Raw genomic sequence first — 18,998 nt, 5'->3', positions numbered from 1 at the left:
AGCTCAACAATGTTTGTGAAAAGTAACAAAACACGTTTCCTACTGATGTTCAGCTCGGACCTTCACCTGACAATAGACCCCGGTAAGTGGACCTTCACTAAAAGTTGTTGAGTACCCCTGGTAAATAGTACGGAGGACGCCAATTATAGTAACATATAGTATGAAGGACGCCCATTATAGTAACATATAGTATGAAGGACGCCCATTATAGTAACATATAGTATGAAGGACGCCCATTATAGTAACATATAGTATGAAGGACGCCCATTATAGTAACATATAGTATGAAGGACGCCCATTATAGTAACATATAGTATGAAGGACGCCCATTATAGTAACATATAGTATGAAGGACGCCCATTATAGTAACATATAGTATGAAGGACGCCCATTATAGTAACATATAGTATGAAGGACGCCCATTATAGTAACATATAGTATGAAGGACGCCCATTATAGTAACATATAGTATGAAGGACGCCCATTATAGTAACATATAGTATGAAGGACGCCCATTATAGTAACATATAGTATGAAGGACGCCCATTATAGTAACATATAGTATGAAGGACGCCCATTATAGTAACATATAGTATGAAGGACGCCCATTATAGTAACATATAGTATGAAGGACGCCCATTATAGTAACATATAGTATGAAGGACGCCCATTATAGTAACATATAGTATGAAGGACGCCCATTATAGTAACATATAGTATGAAGGACGTCCATTATAGTAACATAGTATGAAGGACGCCCATTATAGTAACATATAGTATGAAGGACGCCCATTATAGTAACATATAGTATGAAGGACGTCCATTATAGTAACATAGTATGAAGGACGCCCATTATAGTAACATATAGTATGAAGGACGCCCATTATAGTAACATATAGTATGAAGGACGTCCATTATAGTAACATAGTATGAAGGACGCCCATTATAGTAACATATAGTATGAAGGACGCCCATTATAGTAACATATAGTATGAAGGACGCCCATTATAGTAACATAGTATGAAGGACGCCCATTATAGTAACATATAGTATGAAGGACGCCCATTATAGTAACATATAGTATGAAGGACGCCCATTATAGTAACATATAGTATGAAGGACGCCCATTATAGTAACATATAGTATGAAGGACGCCCATTATAGTAACATATAGTATGAAGGACGCCCATTATAGTAACATATAGTATGAAGGACGCCCATTATAGTAACATATAGTATGAAGGACGCCCATTATAGTAACATATAGCATGAAGGACGCCCGTTATAACATATAGTATGAAGGACGCCCATTATAGTAACATATAGTATGAAGGACGCCCATTATAGTAACATATAGTATGAAGGACGCCCATTATAGTAACATATAGTATGAAGGACGCCCATTATAGTAACATATAGCATGAAGGACGCCCGTTATAACATATAGTATGAAGGATGCCCATTGTCAGATCACTACAAGGAAAAACATCAAGGGAAACTAGAGGGTTCAGATTGATTGGAGAAAAGGAGATGACAAAAAAAAAATCTCAAGAGCTGAAAGGAAATATTTAACTTCCAAACAATCATAAACTCCGAAATAGAACTTTTTGCACTTATATAAGGACTTTGAAACTGAAGACTTTCAGGATCCAGGTCACCTACAAAAAGCTGCATCAAGGGAGGGGCCACATCTTAGCAGGGCCGTTTTAATACATTGGTGGGCCCAGTGCACAGCCCTCAAGAGTGGGCCCCCCCTTCCCTTTCGGCACATTGTATAATGTGCTGAATTTGCCCCCACACTGTATCAAGAGCCCCAATACATACAGTAGTTACCTTATAACACTATTTCCACCATACAGTGATTACATATTACATAAAAACTGCACTAAACAAAACAGAAAGATATCACCAATGATACCATTACATAATACCGCCACATCATGACCCCTAACACTACAACCCTATAACAGAGTGCAGTTACATCCAGTGACTCACCGGGGGCGTCTTCTCCGATTAGAGTCTGTCACCTTTTCTTTTTCTCTGGGCCACCTTGAAGTCTTCTCCTGGCTGTGAATCTTCTCTCCAGAATCTGCCAGACAAATATTTTAGGCTCCAACACATACAGTAGTTAGGTCCCTTGTACCCCTATACAGTAGTTACACCCCTCTGTACCCCTACATAGTTACACCCCTCTGTACCCCTACATAGTTACACCCCTCTGTGCCTCCATAGTTTTAAGGTGTCCCTGTAGTATATAGACCCTTATGTGCTCCTCTAGTTATATACAGTCCTGCTGTGCGCTCCCCCATTAGTATATAGCCCCCCTGTGCACTCTCCCCAGTAGTATATAGCCCCCCCTGTGCTCTCCCACAATAGTGTATAGCCCCCCTGTGCTCTCCCCCAATAGTATATAGCCCCCCTGTGCTCTCCAATAGTATATAGACCCCTATGCTCTCCCACAATAGTATATAGCCCCCCTGTGCTCTCCCCCAATAGTATATAGCCCCCCTGTGCTCCCCCAATAGTATATAGCCCCCTGTGCTCTCCCCAATAGTACATAGCCCCCCTGTGCTCTCCATAATATATAGCCCCCCTGTGCTCTCCCCCATAGTATATAGACCCCTGTGCTCCCCAATAGTATATAGCTCCCTGTGCTCCCCAATAGTATATAGCCCCCTGTGCTCCCCAATAGTATATAGCCCCCTGTGCTCCCCAATAGTATATAGCTCCCCTGTGCTCCCCCATAGTATATAGCCCCCTGTGCTCCCCCATAGTATATAGCCCCCTGTGCTCCCCCATAGTATATAGCCCCCTGTGCTCCCCCATAGTATATAGCCCCCTGTGCTGCCCAGTAGTATATAGCCCCCTGTGCTCCCCAGTAGTATATAGCTCCCCTGTGCTCCCCAGTAGTATATAGCTCCCCTGTTCTCCCCCATAGTATATAGCTCCCCTGTGCTCCCCCATAGTATATAGACCCCTGTGCTCCCCATAGTATATAGACCCCTGTGCTCCCCAGTAGTATATAGTCCCCTGTGCTTCCCCATAGTATATAGCTCCCCTGTGCTCCCCCATAGTATATAGCCCCCTGTGCTCCCCCATAGTATATAACTTCCCTGTGCTCCCCCATAGTATATAGCTCCCTGTGCTCCCCCATAGTATATAGCTCCTCTGTGCTCCCCCATAGTATATAGCCCCCTGTGCTCCCCAATAGTATATGCGCTCCCCCTCCCATACAACATTGAAAAAAACAAACACTGTTACTCACCTGGGTCCACGCGTTCCTCTTCTCTTCCCTCCTGTGGCCGCACTTCCTGTGGTCACAAGAGGCTGCACTCCCCTTACCCTCGCGCCGACGCTCCAGTGACGTCGGGCGCTAGAGGGAGAGCGCGGCCTCTTGTGACTGCAGGAAGTGCGGCCACAAGAGGGACTGACAGGGAGGGAGCCAATGGCTCTCTCTCTGTCAGTGTCGCTGCTGCTGCAGCGCTGAAGCGCCGCAGCAGCAGCGGGCGGGGGCAGCGGCGGACGGGGGGGGCCCTGCAGGGGGCGCCATGGAGGGGTAAGTAGATTACCCATCCATGGCGCTCCACCCTGACAGGCTGGTGGCCGGAGCCCTGTGCGACCGCATTGGTCGCACATAGCAACGGCCGGCCTGCTCGGGGGGGCCCCTTTAACCAGTGGGCCCGGTGCACGTGCACCATGTGCCCTCTGGTTAAAGCGGCCCTGCATCTTAGTGACAAAGAGGGGCGTACCCCTCGAAACATGTTAAAGGTTGTTTGACTATTCCAGGCTTCTGTGGGAGACGTGACGTCACGTTGGACTCCGAAGGACTCAAAGTTCTAAGTACTACAGCGGGAAAGAGGAGCGTTACCGGCTGAAACGTGACCCCCCTCCACACACACATATATACTATATTCCAAGGACAGCTGAACACTACTAATATATGCGGGAGGTGATTTCACCCAACGTGGAGAACATTGAGACAAAGCACACCGCTGGGTGAGTGACACCTATAAACGCCGACCATCACGGTGTGGATACAAAGAGAGCAGAGCACTTCACAGTCCACCTGAATCTATACCATCACATAACATAGGAAGAGTGCTAGCAAACTTAAAGTGTGACTGTCATTTAATTTGTTCTCTGCTGCCGACTGATCTCCCTCCTCCCCCCTCCCCTCTCCATAGGTTACACAGGGCTCCACTAATGTAAAAGAGTCCAGATTTCCTGATAATTTGCAGTGAATGAGAGAGAGAGAGGAGGGGGGACCTGGGAAAAGTCTTTTTGAATGCAGATAATGGCAGATTTGCCTAATAAACCCAATTACAAAGGATGTGGCAGTATTATATTCAGAGGGTGCAGCGTGTGGCAGTATTATATTCAGAGGGTGCAGCGTGTGGCAGTATTATATTCAGAGGGTGCAGCGTGTGGCAGTATTATATTCAGAGGGTGCAGTGTGTGGCAGTATTATATTCAGAAGATGCAGTGTGTGGCAGTATTATATTCAGAAGGTGCAGCGTGTGGCAGTAATATATTCAGAAGGTGCAGTGTGTGGCAGTATTGTATTCAGAAGGTGCAGCGTGTGGCAGTATTATATTTAGAGGGTGCAGCTTGTGGCAGTATTATATTCCGGGGTGCAGTGTGTGGCAGTTCAGAAGGTGCAGTATTATATTCAGAAGGTGCAGTGTGTGGCAGTAATATATTCAGAAGGTGCAGTGTGTGGCAGTAATATATTCAGAAGGTGCAGTGTTATATTCAGAAGGTGCAGTGTGTGGCAGTAATATATTCAGAAGGTGCAGTGTGTGGCAGTATTATATTCAGAAGTTGCAGTATGTGGCAGTTTTCTTATGACTGATCATAAAAGAAGCACACCAGGTTATTAACCATGGTGAGTGGACTGTTAGTGCCACCTAGTGGTGGGAATTGTAATATCAGTGACTGTCAATGACGCAGCCTTTGGTTGACACTTGGTTAAAGGACACCTGTCATCCCCCCCCCCCAACCCCCCCCCCCCGTGCCAGGGTGACAGGATCCCGACCCCCTGTTAGATCCCCCTATACTCACGTGGTGCCGCTTCCTGAGCCGGTCGGGTCACGGAGATATCAGCTCCCGAAGCCCGGCGCGCGCGCTGACAGGCGAGTCGGACGCCCATAGAGAATGAATGGGGAGTCCAATGCTCAGTCATTCTCTATGGGCATCGGACTCATCTCTCAGCGCGTGCGCCGGGCTTCGGGCGCTGATATCTCCGTGACCCGACCGGCTCAGGAAGCGGGACCACGTGAGTATAGGGGGATCTAACAGGGGGTCGGGAGCCTGTCACCCCGGCACGGGGGGGTGAAAGGTCCTCTTTAAGGACGCAGACAATTCATATCAGGGCTTCAGGTTCTTCCCCATCATCATGAGCCAAAGCCAGAGAATGCAGCAAAATGAACTAAGGACAGCGCAAGGAACACAAAACCAAAAGACAAAACACTGGAGAGAATCAGGCAAAGGGAAAAGGAAACCAAGAAAACAGGCAGAATAGCAAAGGCTGGATCTAGCAGTACAGACTAGCTGGACAAAGCTATCAAGAGCCCAGACTGAAGGGAGGGAGAAGCTTATAAGGGAACAGAAGTCCCGGACTCCAAGCTGATAGGTAGAACAGGAGAAACACACAAGAGAATCACAGAAAGCCAGAGGTGAGGAGACCTGTCAATCACAACACAGCAGAGACAATTAGTGAACAGACCACAGCAAGGAAAGTGCAGGGAGAACAGAGAAAACATGGACCAGATGACAAAAGACATAAGCAAAGAACATAAGAAAACCAGGCACGGACTTCATGCCAAAAGCGCAGTCTGGCGCAGAGGTCGGATCTTCACCACCGAGGGTGGCAATGATGCCTTTTCGTGCACGATCGTGACCGAGGCTTCTCTCCTGCTGGTGCCGCCCTAGTTGGGGTCGGTGTGGGAGAAGCCCAGATGGAAGCAGGTGCCTCCCGAAGTCCCACTCACCATTTCCACCACCCGCTATTATTCCTCCCCCTCTTCCTCCTCAGGATGAGGTTTCCGGCCCATCCAGAGCTCCTCTGATATCTATCTCTGAGGAAGAAGGGCTAGTCTCTAAAGATGGTTCAGGTGCCGAGGCTTCAGATCACTCTGATTCAGATACAGGGGATAAACCCCTGTTCACTTTAGGGCAGTGCTTCTCAATTCCAGTCCTCGGGCCTCACCAACAGGTCATGTTTTGAGGATTTCCTCAGTATTTCACAGGTGATCTAATTATACTCAGTGCATCAGGTATTATCACAGGTGATCTTTGTATGGGATATCCTCAAAACATGACCTGTTGGTGAGGCCTGAGGACTGGAATTGAGAAGCACTGTTTTAGAGGATGTCAGTGTGTTGGTTAAGGAGGTGAGAGCCTCTGCAGTTAGAGGAGACACAAGAACCTAAATCGGTGCAGGATATAATGTTTGGGGTCTGGACTGTAAAAAGAAAAAAGAGTTTTTACTGTGTACAAGAATATTTCAGCACTTATTTCTAAAGAGTGGAGTAAGCCGGAGAAAAGGGGTTTTGTTCCTCGTGTATCCCTTTGATGAATCAGAAAATCCTTTCTGGGACAAGCCACCAAAGATTGACGTATCCATAGCCAAAGTGTCTAGAAAAGGCTCCCTCCCCTTTGAGGATTTAGGAACTCTTAAGGACCCTATGGATAAGAAAGCAGATGGCTTCTTAAAAAAAAAAATCATGGGAAGCTTCCACAGGTTCCTTCAAACCTAATATTGCCAGCACATGTGTAGCGAGATCCATGATGGTGTGGCTTACCCAACTAGAGCAGGAATTGAAATCGGAGGAGAAACATTTAGCATCCTTGCCCTTATTTAAAAAAAATCTGCAGCATACTTAGCTGATGCATCGGCTGATGCCTTACGCTTTTCAGCCCGCTCTGCGGCTCTATCAAATTCTGCCAGGCACGCTTATTGGCTTAAAAACTGGTCAGGGGACGCAGCCTCTAAGGCAAAATTGTGCGCTATACCATGTGAAGGTAACTACCTGGTTCAGTTTTAGATGACATTGACAAAGCTGCAGACAGGAAAAACGGGTTTCCCTCTACCTCTCAAAGGAGCCAACACCAGTCCTTTCAGAGCAAGGGTAAGGGTGGATTCCAGTGAAAGGGGTCGGAAACCTCGGGTAAAGGAAAAGGAAAAGCCAGAGGTTACATGTTCTCCCAGAAGTCTGACTCTTCCAAAAAGCCTTCCTCGCAGTGATGCCATGCTACGAGTGGGCGGCAGACTGCGCCATTTTACCCAGGAATGGGAAAAAGTCTGCGGCAGTTCCTGGGTTCTCCAGTCCATCCGCGATGGCGTAAGACTAGATTTTCTGTCTATGCCACCCACTAGTTTCATGATTACAAAAAGTCACTCAGGGAAAAGAGGTCAGCAATTGCTGGAAGCAGAGGTTTTAGCATTCATAAAAAAGGAAGTACTGATCCCTGTTCCAAAGATAGAAGAGACACAAGGGTTCTAGTCAACTCTGCTTTTAGTTAAAAAAACCAGACAAGTCCTACAGAGTCATAATAAACTTAACACCGTTAAATCACTTCCCAAAATAACAGAGATTCAAGATGGAGACTGTAGAGAGCACAGGGAATATTCTATATCACAATTGTTTCATGGCATCCATCGACGCCTATCTGCATGTGCCTATTCATCAGGACTTTCGTTGTGGTAGTGGCGCTACCTTCTGGCGAGGTAACCGGCAGCCATGGATATAGATGACGCCTGAAAGCTGTGTGACACAGAGACCCTTTTTTCCTTTTTATTGTACATGTTGTACATGGCAATGTGATGCATACCTGAATATGGTCTGGCGTACTCCTCTTGGACGGGGACATCTACTACCGATGAGGAACCATAATTGACTGCCTATCTTGGATACAGTTATAGTTTTGAGTTGTCTCGGCTTATTGGTGTTGAGGATGATTTATTATCGTCCACGTACACCGCACTTGAGAAAGGCAGGGCTGAACCTGCCGAAACGCGTTGCCTTGGAATAAACATCCTTGTGGATAAAACTTAATCAGATCCACGACTTGGCTAATTTTATGTACAGGCGTCCAGGAGGGGGGAAATCGGTTTCATTATAGTCTAAAGGATTTTACATCCTCCTTACATTAATGAGTCTATGATATTGGGTCACTGAGCGTTACTTTTCTATTGTTTTACATACAAATTTATAGGGTGGCGGTTTGGTCTTCACCCCACATTTTCTTCCGTCACTACAGATTAGATCTTGCTGAGTCTTCGGGTTTTGCCTTCGGTAAAAAAGTCTTGCAGGCCATTGCCCCCCCCTAATGTGTTTCTTTCTCTGGTATTCTCTCTATGGTGCCGTCATGTTGAAGGGGGAAACAGTAGTTACTCACGATAATGATGTCTCCTCAAAACATGACGGCACCACCACATTCCCACTCTTAGGTGACTTCTCACGCTGTTCACTAGGCGTGCATTAAAAAAAAAAAAAAAAAAAAAAAAAAAAAAAAAAGTGAATTTATCATTGGTGAAGGTGCTTTAAATGTAATCACAGCTGCAGGTAACCAAAGAGTTATTGTTTATTGTGAATTGTACACCAATGAGGACCTTTTCTTCTCTACCTATCTCTAAGCTCATTTCTTCTATGATTTTCTTCTCCACCACTCACAGGGGATATTACACCACCTGTAGGAGGTTGTCACATGGGAAGAGGAAGCATACAACCACTTTAGTGAGTAGGCTTAGTTTGGTCATTGAACAGAGAGGACGCAGAACAAGTTGGTCCCTGCCGTGGTCCAACTGGGCCCTGGCTTTCCAGAACTAGTCAGTAGTCTTAGTCTAGTTGTTGAGTAGAGCAGACGCACATGAGAGACTTAGACACCTTCTTGAAAGCAGCATTTCCACACTATGCAGTGTTAAGCTATTCAAGGGAGAGGACAATTTAGAGAAACCCCAACCCACGCCTAGAACAAGTCTAAAGGTGCAGGACAGTATCCTCATAACGTAAGGAACTGATCTGGATAGAGCAAAGTTGATAGAAGCCTACGTACTCTCTCTCACATCGCGGGTGTAACCAGGAAATCTTGGCCACTCTGCTCAACCCAGGTAACAAGGTCTGGGGCTTGTGTCACCCTCTAGGACGGGTAACCCGACACTTGTGGGCAAAAGGTGGTATAGCGACAAAGGTCGAAACATGGGCACAAGTAAACGTCTATTTTCAAGTCTTCAGTATTCTACTACTTTTACTTCTTCTAAAGTTCCGGCAAAGCACATTACTACTTAGGTTGGGACCCTCACAACACATTTCCCTCCTCTACTCTGAACCTGCAGTCTAAACCTCTCTCCACTGTTCAGGACTCTCAGCACAAACTTCTCTCAACGACTCCCAGCTCCTTTACACTAAAGGTCCTCAGAGCAGTTTCTGTCTTATCAAGTCTACAGTCTCCTATCAGCTATTGTACAGTCTTCGCTCAGTAACCAAGATCTATTTATGCTAACAGTGATTATTACTCAATCACCAACACAGTAGACATCACATCCTTGGGTCATCTCCCCTCTCTGTGGGTGGCGGTACCAATAGTCCGGGTGGGTGACAACTCCACTCCGGACCCCCCGTGATAAGCACCCAAGGGACCCCCTCACAGCCCGGCAGGTCACCGACCACAGGGGAAAGGGTTTAGCCAGCCTATCTAAACTAAAAGCAGGTGTGCCCAACTGGCACTGGCATCACGACAATCTACCATCTGGCCCAGCTATATTCTGACCAACCACCACAGAAGTGGCGTCACACAGTACCATCTTGCAAGTGACCGGTCGAGCCTCACAGGAGTGCACCACAGTATAACTTTCTGACACCGGTTGATTTGAAAGAAAAATATTTTTGGCGTTCATGCATTCATGCTCCGCTGCTGGGCCAGCTCCATTTCCCTGGTGTTTCCATCACTATCTGAGGTTGTCAGGTGACCGGACCTCCTCCCTGACCCTGACACCAGGGGGAGCCCCAGATAGTGGCCACCATCACCGGCATCATTCCAATGTACAAAGCTTCAATACCCAATACAGATAACCAGACGTTCCCCCAGTCACTGTATCAGAGGATCACAACCATTTCCACACTTGCCTCATCAGTTCCCTGACACGAACCTGTAAAACCCGTTTCTTAGAAGGACACTCACCGCATTTAAGATCAGTGAAGCTCCCAGTGCTCCATCCAGTACTGACCGTCCTCCGGTGGGGACACGCCACAGATCGGCCCTCACTTTGTTTTTGATTAAAAAAATAAATATAAAAAAAAACACAACTAACAAGCGTCACCTGGTGATAGACAGGGAATTGTAGGTGTGCCCCTTCCATCCTTACAATGGGTGGGGAAACATTTCAATATTCACCTCATACAATACAAACACCAAAGCTGTCCTCCTCCTTATCTTCACAGACACAACAGGAAATCTCATCTTATATTAAGCCCCAGTGGTGAGAATAAGAACTGCAAGATATTAGGATTATAATTGGAAAAAAAATGTCACCAAAAATTCTTTTTAAAAAATCTAACATAAAAACCATTATTTATATAACAACTCATTTTCTGATGACACATTCCCTTTAAACTCTTAAATGGGTTATTCATCCAAAAAACAGCACCGCTCTTGTCTTAAGGTCAGATGCGATTAGCAGTTAAGCTCCATTCACTTCAATGGAACTGGGTTACAAGACCTGCATCCAAACTGGAGAAAAGCGGCCATTTTTTTGTAGCGCTGGATAATCCTTTTAAGTAATGTCAGTAATGACATCTAAATGTTTCCTCATTTATGAGGGACAGAAAAGCCAGAATTTCATAAGTACGCTCAGGACGCGGATGTCACCATAAATCCTTTAAATAGAAAACATAGAGGTAACTGAGGCAACCATTGCTGGGCCCAGCCTCCTGGCACATCAGTAGCTGATGGATAACAGTATAAGCAGAGCGAGTCCGGTGTCATTACCGCGACTGAGGAGGAGAGGAGCTGTGGGGGGGGGGGGGGTATATGGTGACTATTATATAATGGTTTTATGGGCGCCATACTGCCTCAGGCGGACATCTCTTGCTGCGGTGACACTTATTCCTTCCTGCAGGAGATGTGGCGTCTCCTGACTGTGGCCGCCCTCTGCTTTCTTCTGGAGGACGCTCACCAGGCTCCCAGCATCAGTCCTGGCAATGTACGCAACGGTAAGTTACTAGGGGCAACTAATAAGCACTGACTGTATAACTGCCCGGCTTCTGCAGCGACCAATCAAAGCTCAGCTTTCAGATTTATTATTATTTACTCTTTGCAGATCATAAGGGGTTAATATACAGAATGCAAGAAAAAAAAAAAAAAAAAAAAAATGACGAGAGTATAGTAAATGTTAGTTGTGGAGGTGACATGGTGGCTCCGGGAGGCAGAGCTTCCCATGTGTCCGGATGGGCTAAGAGCGCCGCTCCGGAGCCACCATTTTACCTTTACTTCCACAACTACAATTGGTCTTACTGAGTCCCGGATGGCGTCTCAGAAGGGGGCGGCGGCTACCGTCTATATGCGATGCCCTGGCCCCTGGGGGCCACTTCCGCAGTGCCGGTGTTATGAGCGGGCAATGACCGGGGCAGCTGCAGGGGTTATACTTGTCACGGTATAGGCCTGAGGGCGGCACAGCTGTAGGGCCGGTCTGTGGAATCTGCGGGTGATGATGGGCATGCGATTCTTCGCTGCACTTAGTCAGGGCACCAGTTAGTGGACACCAATGCCAGGGTTCAGTAACAGCGGTTTTATTATAGATGAGGTAACTAGTAGCAACAGTTCTGTCCGGATGCAACCGGGTATATAGCAGGCTTTGACAAATAAGGCAGGAGTGGTGCTGCATAGGCTGTGAGAATACGTGCCGGATGATGGGAGTAGGAGTATGAGAGAAATAGCGTTGCTGGGTAGTTTACTGGAGAAGAATACTTGCTGTGAATCCTTGCAGCGATGAGGAGAGATAACAGAATGACACCCAGATGAGAGAGAAGACTCCGGACACTTGAGCAGGCAGGTACAGCCGAAGACTTGAACACAGCAGAGCACCTGATCCACACTTCTAGTGGTGAAGTGGGAGCTGCAGAGAAGAAGCCCAACTCCTCTGAGGCAGGAGAGGGACGACACACATCCTCCTTGCTTGGAAGCAGGGGGAAGTGGGAGGTCACATGGTTGCTCCTGGCCAGAGCTAATCGGCCATTGGAGGAACCATGGTTACAGGGCACTGGCACGGTCACGGGATCAACAGCCTTGCATACCACTGTACAATGTAATAATACACAGGAATACATGAGAATACACATGAGAATGCACATTACCAGAGAATACTAGGGGAAAACCAGCAGCAGTTGCAGTGCAAACACTTATCAGAACAGGCATGGACACAGCAATAGAAATGGCCATAATAGGAGTAGTAGTCTGCATGTTCTGGGACACTGCATATATTATGCCTAAAACTGTGAATAATACACCACCCTTCAATATAATATTGCTTTCAGTGTCTCCTAAAGTATCTCACAGTATCTGCACAAGTGAGCACCCTTCTTACATAAAGTAAATGGCAGACAGGGCTTACATAGGGAGAGAGGAGCCTGCCCGCCAGGGCTTACATAGGGAGAGAGGAGCCTGCCCACCAGGCCTTACATAGGGAGAGAGGACCTTCCCTATAAGGAATTACATAGGGAGGGAGGAGCCTGCCTGCCAGGGCTTACATAGGGAGAGAGGAGCCTGCCCGCCAGGTATTACATAGGGAGAGAGGAGCCTGCCCATAAGGAATTACATAGGGAGAGAGGACGCTGCCCCAAGAGCTTACATAGGGAGACAGGAGCCTGCCTGCAAAGGATTTTATAGCAAGGATGTCCGATGGACGACCAGAGATCTCTTACCGAGTGCAGGGGTTGGTTACATAGTTAATACGGTTGAAAAAAGACACATGTCCATCAAGTTCAACCAAGGAGGGGATGGATACAGGGGAGGGATGATAAGTTCTATACATATGCATCTATATTATTTGGTCTAAGAACTTGTCTAGGCCGGTTTTGAAGCCCTCTACTGTTGTTGCTGTGACCAGATCCTGTGGTAGACTGTTCCACAGATTCACAGTTCTCATGGTAAAGAAGACTTGTCGCCTCCGGAGATTGAACCTTTTTTTCTCCAGGCGGAGGCAGCGCCCCCTTGTCTCTCCGGGTGGGGGCAGCGCCCCCTTGTCTCTCCAGGCGGAGGCAATGCCCCCTTGTCCTTTGAGGGGGTTTTACCTGGAACATCCTTTCCCCATATTTCTTGCAGGGGCCATTTATATATTTAAATAAATAATGATATGGTTGCTATAGGAAAGCCAGACCGTTTTGCTGTTAGTTTTAACTTATTCTGCCACCATCTGCCCTTGAGCGGAAGTTACATACGAGAAAATGGTGAGAAATTAATATCTGAAGTGTTTTAGACCTTTCCATTTGGTGATTAAGCATGAATAATATAAAACCAGCAATCTGCTCCATCTTATCGGCTCCTGTATCCTCTCCTCCCAGTCATCATCTGCACAGATTCCTGCCGGCCCCATGACTGCTCGGATGTGGCTGCCCAGGGTCTGACCTAAGACGGTGTATACCTGATATATCCTGGCGGTGACTCCTCTCCTCCGGTACCTGTGTATTGTGACATGAGGAGCTCTGGAGGACCCTGGACGGTGAGGAGCTGCTCCTATACTGCCACCTGGTGCCCGGTCTGTAATGTCTCTGTCTATAGACGGGTTTCCTCTCCTTGCAGGTCTTCCAGAAGAGGTATGATGGCAGTGTGGACTTCTATCGGGGGTGGGAGGACTATAAGTCGGGGTTTGGACAAGCGTCTGGAGAATACTGGCTGGGTAACTGCTCCTTCTTCTCTCGGCTGCACATTTGGGGTCACACATGGCTGATGTCTGGACATTCATGTCTTCAGGTTTGCGGAACATTTTCCTCCTGGCCCAGATGAAGACGTATCGCCTGCGCATCGACCTGGAGGACTTTGAGAATGACGCACGTCACGTGACCTATAACACCTTCTCCATCTCACCACTGGCCATCAACCCTGATGAGGACGGCTACAAACTGCACATTGATGGATTTAAGGAGGGAGATCCTAAGAAACCTGACGGTAGGTGACGGAGGGAGTATAAGCATCCAATACTTTATAACAGTAACATGTAGTGCCCAAATCCCAGTATTAGTGCCATACATAGCTTAAATATATTTTTGGCTCATCAACATTAGCAGATCGAATACAGGAGCGGAATTCGGGACTTTTTTACTATAATTATTAGGTTTATTTTTCCTTTTGACAGGAGATTCTTTACGGAATCACAACCAGATGAACTTTTCGACCTTTGACCATGACAGAGACCTGTATGTTGGGAACTGTGCAGAGATGTATCATGGGGCATTTTGGTACAATCACTGTCATGGGGCCAATCTTAACCCCTTGCCGCATATGGACGTACCGCCACGTCCAAGTCTGCATACAGTTCCTGCAGATAAACGTGCCGGTACGTCCACGGGATGACAGGGGCGCAGGAGCTACACTCCTGTCATCCCCGGCGGGGCCCGGCTGTCAGTGATAGCCGGGCACCCGCCGCAACTGCCGAGATCCGCGCCGTGCCCGGATCCCGGCAGTTAACCCCTTAGTGACCGCCGATACGGCGGTCACTAATGGGCCGGCGCTGCAGTGCTTTTCATCTCCCCCCACCGTGAATCCACGGTGGGGGGAGATGAAATAAGTGAATCAGACCCCAGATCAGCCCCCCCCCCCCCTAGTAGCCAGTCACTAACCCCCCTCCCCCGGCGGCCATCAGATCCAAGATGGCCGCCGCCATCGCTGTGAACAGAGTATCTGTTCACAGCGATGGAAATGTAAAAATGAATCAAAACCCCATGCTCTCCGCCACCGGAGGTAGCGGAGAGCATGGGGCAGTGATCGGGGACCCCCCTGTGGGGTCCCGGAACAGGCGATCGGCGGTATGTACTATATACCGCCGATCGCCTGTTCACAGTGCAGGGATGCACTTTTCATCCCCTGTCACCATCAATGATTGGTGACAGGGGATAAAAAGTGTCAGGGTCCGTCCCCCCAAGTCGTCCCCCACCCCCCCAGTCACCCCCCGTCCCCCAGTCACCCCCCTACCCCTTATACGTTACCTGATCCTGGAGCTCCTTCCTCCTCGACGTCCTGGCTGGTTATGAAGTGCGCATGCGCTACATAACCAGCCAATTCTGAAAATTTAAAGTGACAGAGACCAATTTGGTCTCTGTCACTGAACTATGATTACTGTGATAGAAAATATCACAGTAATCATAGTAATACAGTGAAAATGAATGTGTAAAGTACAAAAAGTGACAAACACACAAACAAATAAAACACACACTTTTTATTATAGTAATAATTTCAGTTTACTCCTAAATTACCCCTAACCCCCCCAGATTACCCGTAACCACCGCAGGTTGCCCATAACCCCCCCAGGTTGTCCGTAATCACGTCAGATTGCACATAACCCCCCAGATTACACGTAACCACCGCACATTGCCCGTGACCCCCTCTAGATTGTCCGTAATCACCCCAAATTACATGTACCCACCCCAGATTACCTATAAGCACTTCAGTTTATCCGTAACAAATCTAGATTGTCTGTAACCCCCCCCCCCCCCCCCCAGGTTGCCCTAACCACTGCAGGTTGCCGTAATCATGCCAGATTACATGTAACCCCCCCAGATTGCACACAACCACCGCAGGTCGCCTCTGACCACCGCACCTTGCCTCTGACCACCCCAAATTGCCAATGACCCCCTCCAGATTGCCCGTAACCACGCCAGATTACAGGTACCCACCTCAGATTACCTATGAGCACTTCAGTTTATCCGTAACCACCCCAGATTGTCCGTAACCACCTCATGTTTACCGTAACCACAGCAGGTTGCCTGTAACCACAGCCGGTTGTCCGTATCCTTGTCAGGTTGCCTGTAACCACCCCAGGTTGCCTGTAACCACCCCAGGTTGCCCGTATCCACCCCACGTTGCCCGTAACCACCCCACGTTGCCCGTAACCACCCTAGGTTGTCTGTAACCACAGCAGGTTTTCCGTATCCACCCCACGTTGCCCGTAACCACCCCAGGTTGCCTGTGACCACCCCATGTTGACCATATCCACCCCAGGTTGTCTGTAACCACAGCAGGTTGTCTGTATCCACCCCACGTTGCCCGTAACCACCCCAGGTTGCCTGTGACCACCCCATGTTGACCATATCCACCCCAGGTTGTCTGTAACCACAGCAGGTTGCCCGTAACCACCCCAGGTTGCCTGTGACCACCCCATGATCACCGTAACCACCCCAGGTTGTCCGTATCCACCCCAGATTACCCGTAACCACCCCAGGTTGTCCGTATCCACCCCAGATTACCCGTAACCAACCCAGGTTGTCTGTATCCACCCCAGATTACCCGTAACCACCCCAGGTTGTCCGTATCCACCCCAGGTTTACTGTGACCACCCCAGGTTGTCTGTATCCACCCCAGATTACCCGTAACCACCCCAGGTTGCCCGTAACCACCTCCAGATTACCCGGAACCACCCCAGACTGTCCGTAATCACCCCACGTTACCTGTAATCTAATTTTCTTTATTGTATTTTAGTAACTGCGCTATTCTAATAACTGTTACTAGCTGCGGTTTTGCTCCAGCAAATTGGCGCTCCCTTCCTTCTGAGCCCGGCTGTGTGCCCATACAGTGGTTTATGCCCACATATGGGGTACTGTTCTACTCAGGAGAACCTGCGTTACAGATTTCAGGGTACATTTTTTCTCCTGGTTCTTGTGAAATTTTGAAATTTCAAACTAAATGAACATATTATTGAAAAAATTTGAGTTTTTCATTTTTACTGGCCAATTTTGAATACTTTCCTCCAATACCTGTGGGGTCAAAATGCTCATCCTACCCCAAGATGAATTCTTTGAGGGGTGCACTTTCCAAAATGGGGTGTCTTATGGGGGGGGGGGTTCACTCCGCTGGCACTACAGGGGCTCTGCAAACGCACCTGGTGCTCAGAAACCTCTTCAGAAAAATCTGCACTGAAAATGCTAATTGGCGCTCCTTCCCTTCTGAGCCCGGCTGTGTGCCCATACAGGGGTTTATGCCCACATATGGGGTACCAATGTACTCAGGAGAACCTGCGTTACAGATTTTGGGGTGAACTTTCTCTCCTGCTCCTCAATAAATTGAGAAATTTCAAACTAAAGGAATATATTATTGGAAAAATTCGTGTCACCACACCCCAAAATGAATTCTCTGAGGGGTGCACTTTCCAAAATGTGGTGACTTATGGGGAGATTTTACTCCGCTGGCACTACAGGGGCACTGCAAACGCACCTGGCGCTCAGAAACTTCTGCAGCAAAATCTGCATTGAAAAAGCTAGATGGCGCTCCCTTCCTTCTGATCCTCGCTGTGTGCCCATACAGTGGTTTACGCCCACATATGGGGTACCGTAGTACTCAAGAGAACCTGCGTTACAGATTTTGGCATGCTTTTTCTCTCATGTTTTCTTTTTAAAATGAGAAACTTTAATCTAAACGTATATATTATTGGAAAATTTTAAATTTTCCATTTTTTTACGGCCTAATGGTGAATACTTTGCTCCAGCCCCTGTAGGGTTAAAATGCTCATTATACCCCTAGATTAATTCTTTAAGGTGTGAAGTTTCCAAAATGGGGTCACTTATGGGGGTTTCCAGTATACAAGCCTCCTAAATCAACTTAAGAAAAGAACTGGTCCCTAAAAAAATCAGTTTTGGAAACTTTCACGAAAATGTGGTAATTTGCTGATAAATTTCTAAGCCCCGTAACACCCTAAAAAATTAAAATATGTTTATGAAATGAAGCCAGAATAAAGAGGACATATTGGTAATGTGACTTAGTAACTAATTTATGTGATACGACTTTCTTTTTTTAGAAGCAGAGAATTTCAAACTTCATAAAATACAAATTTTTTAAATTTTTCATGATATTTTGATGTTTTTCACAAAAAACACACAAAGTAGTGACCAAATTTTGCCACTAATATAAAGTGGCATATGTGACGAAAAAACAATCTCAGAATCGCTAGCATACGTTAAAGCATCACTGAGCTATGAGTGCATAAACTGAGACAGGTCAGATTTTGAAAAATGAGCCTGGTCATTAAGGCCCAAATAGGCTTAGTCTTGAAGGGGTTAATGGCAAATATCAGCGCGGCGTCACCACAGAGTATGCTACCGGGGTTGTCTGGGCCTCATGGAAAGGAGCCTATTATTCTTAAAAGAGAAGTGAGATGAAGATTGCGCCAGCGGTGTGTGCAGAACAGTAATGGCGCCACAAAGTCACATGATCCCCCTGCCCCCACAAGTGAGAACAATGCACCCCGACACCTGGGGGAGCTGCAGCACCCCGACACCTGGGGGAGCTGCAGCACCCCGACACCTGGGGGAGCCCCAGCATCCCGACACCGGTGGGAGCTGCAGAGGGTAATGTCACCAATCATTACAATGTGCAAAATAAAAATATTAATTACTAGACTGTGTTTTATATTCCCGCCGTCCGTCCAGAGGCTGAACTCCTGATCTGACTGGTCCTGCTCACACTGCTGGGGGTTTGTTACAGTGTATAAGTGTAGCTAAACCTGTGAGATACAACACAGTGACTACACTTCAGTGTACTCATTCTGAGACGCACATCCTTACCCCCTTGGCTCACAATCTCAGCCGTGTCGCGATGGTTCCCACGCTTTCCTGTTGCCTCATCAATTCCCTGATCTGAATCTATAAAACCAGTTTTGTTCTTCAACTGCCCGCCCAGCGTTGGGTCCATTACTGATTGTCCTGGTGTAATGATTGTCACCAAAGTGTAGCGAATATCCAATCCTTATGAGTTTATCCATCAATCACTGATATAGTTCAATGTTCCATCAAGAA

General features: G+C 47.3%; 1 pseudogene; it reads left to right on the top strand.

The window, feature by feature from the left end:
- Positions 1–7,046: 7,046 nt before the first annotated feature.
- LOC138801877 (microfibril-associated glycoprotein 4-like) lies at positions 7,047–18,499 on the top strand (annotated as a pseudogene).
- Positions 18,500–18,998: the final 499 nt, after the last annotated feature.

Source organism: Dendropsophus ebraccatus, chromosome 9 (genome assembly GCF_027789765.1).
Source record: "Dendropsophus ebraccatus isolate aDenEbr1 chromosome 9, aDenEbr1.pat, whole genome shotgun sequence".
NCBI classification, from domain to species: Eukaryota; Metazoa; Chordata; class Amphibia; order Anura; family Hylidae; genus Dendropsophus; species Dendropsophus ebraccatus.
The sequence above is the reverse complement of the archived record's forward strand: the minus strand, read 5'-3'. Positions and strand labels throughout refer to the sequence as shown.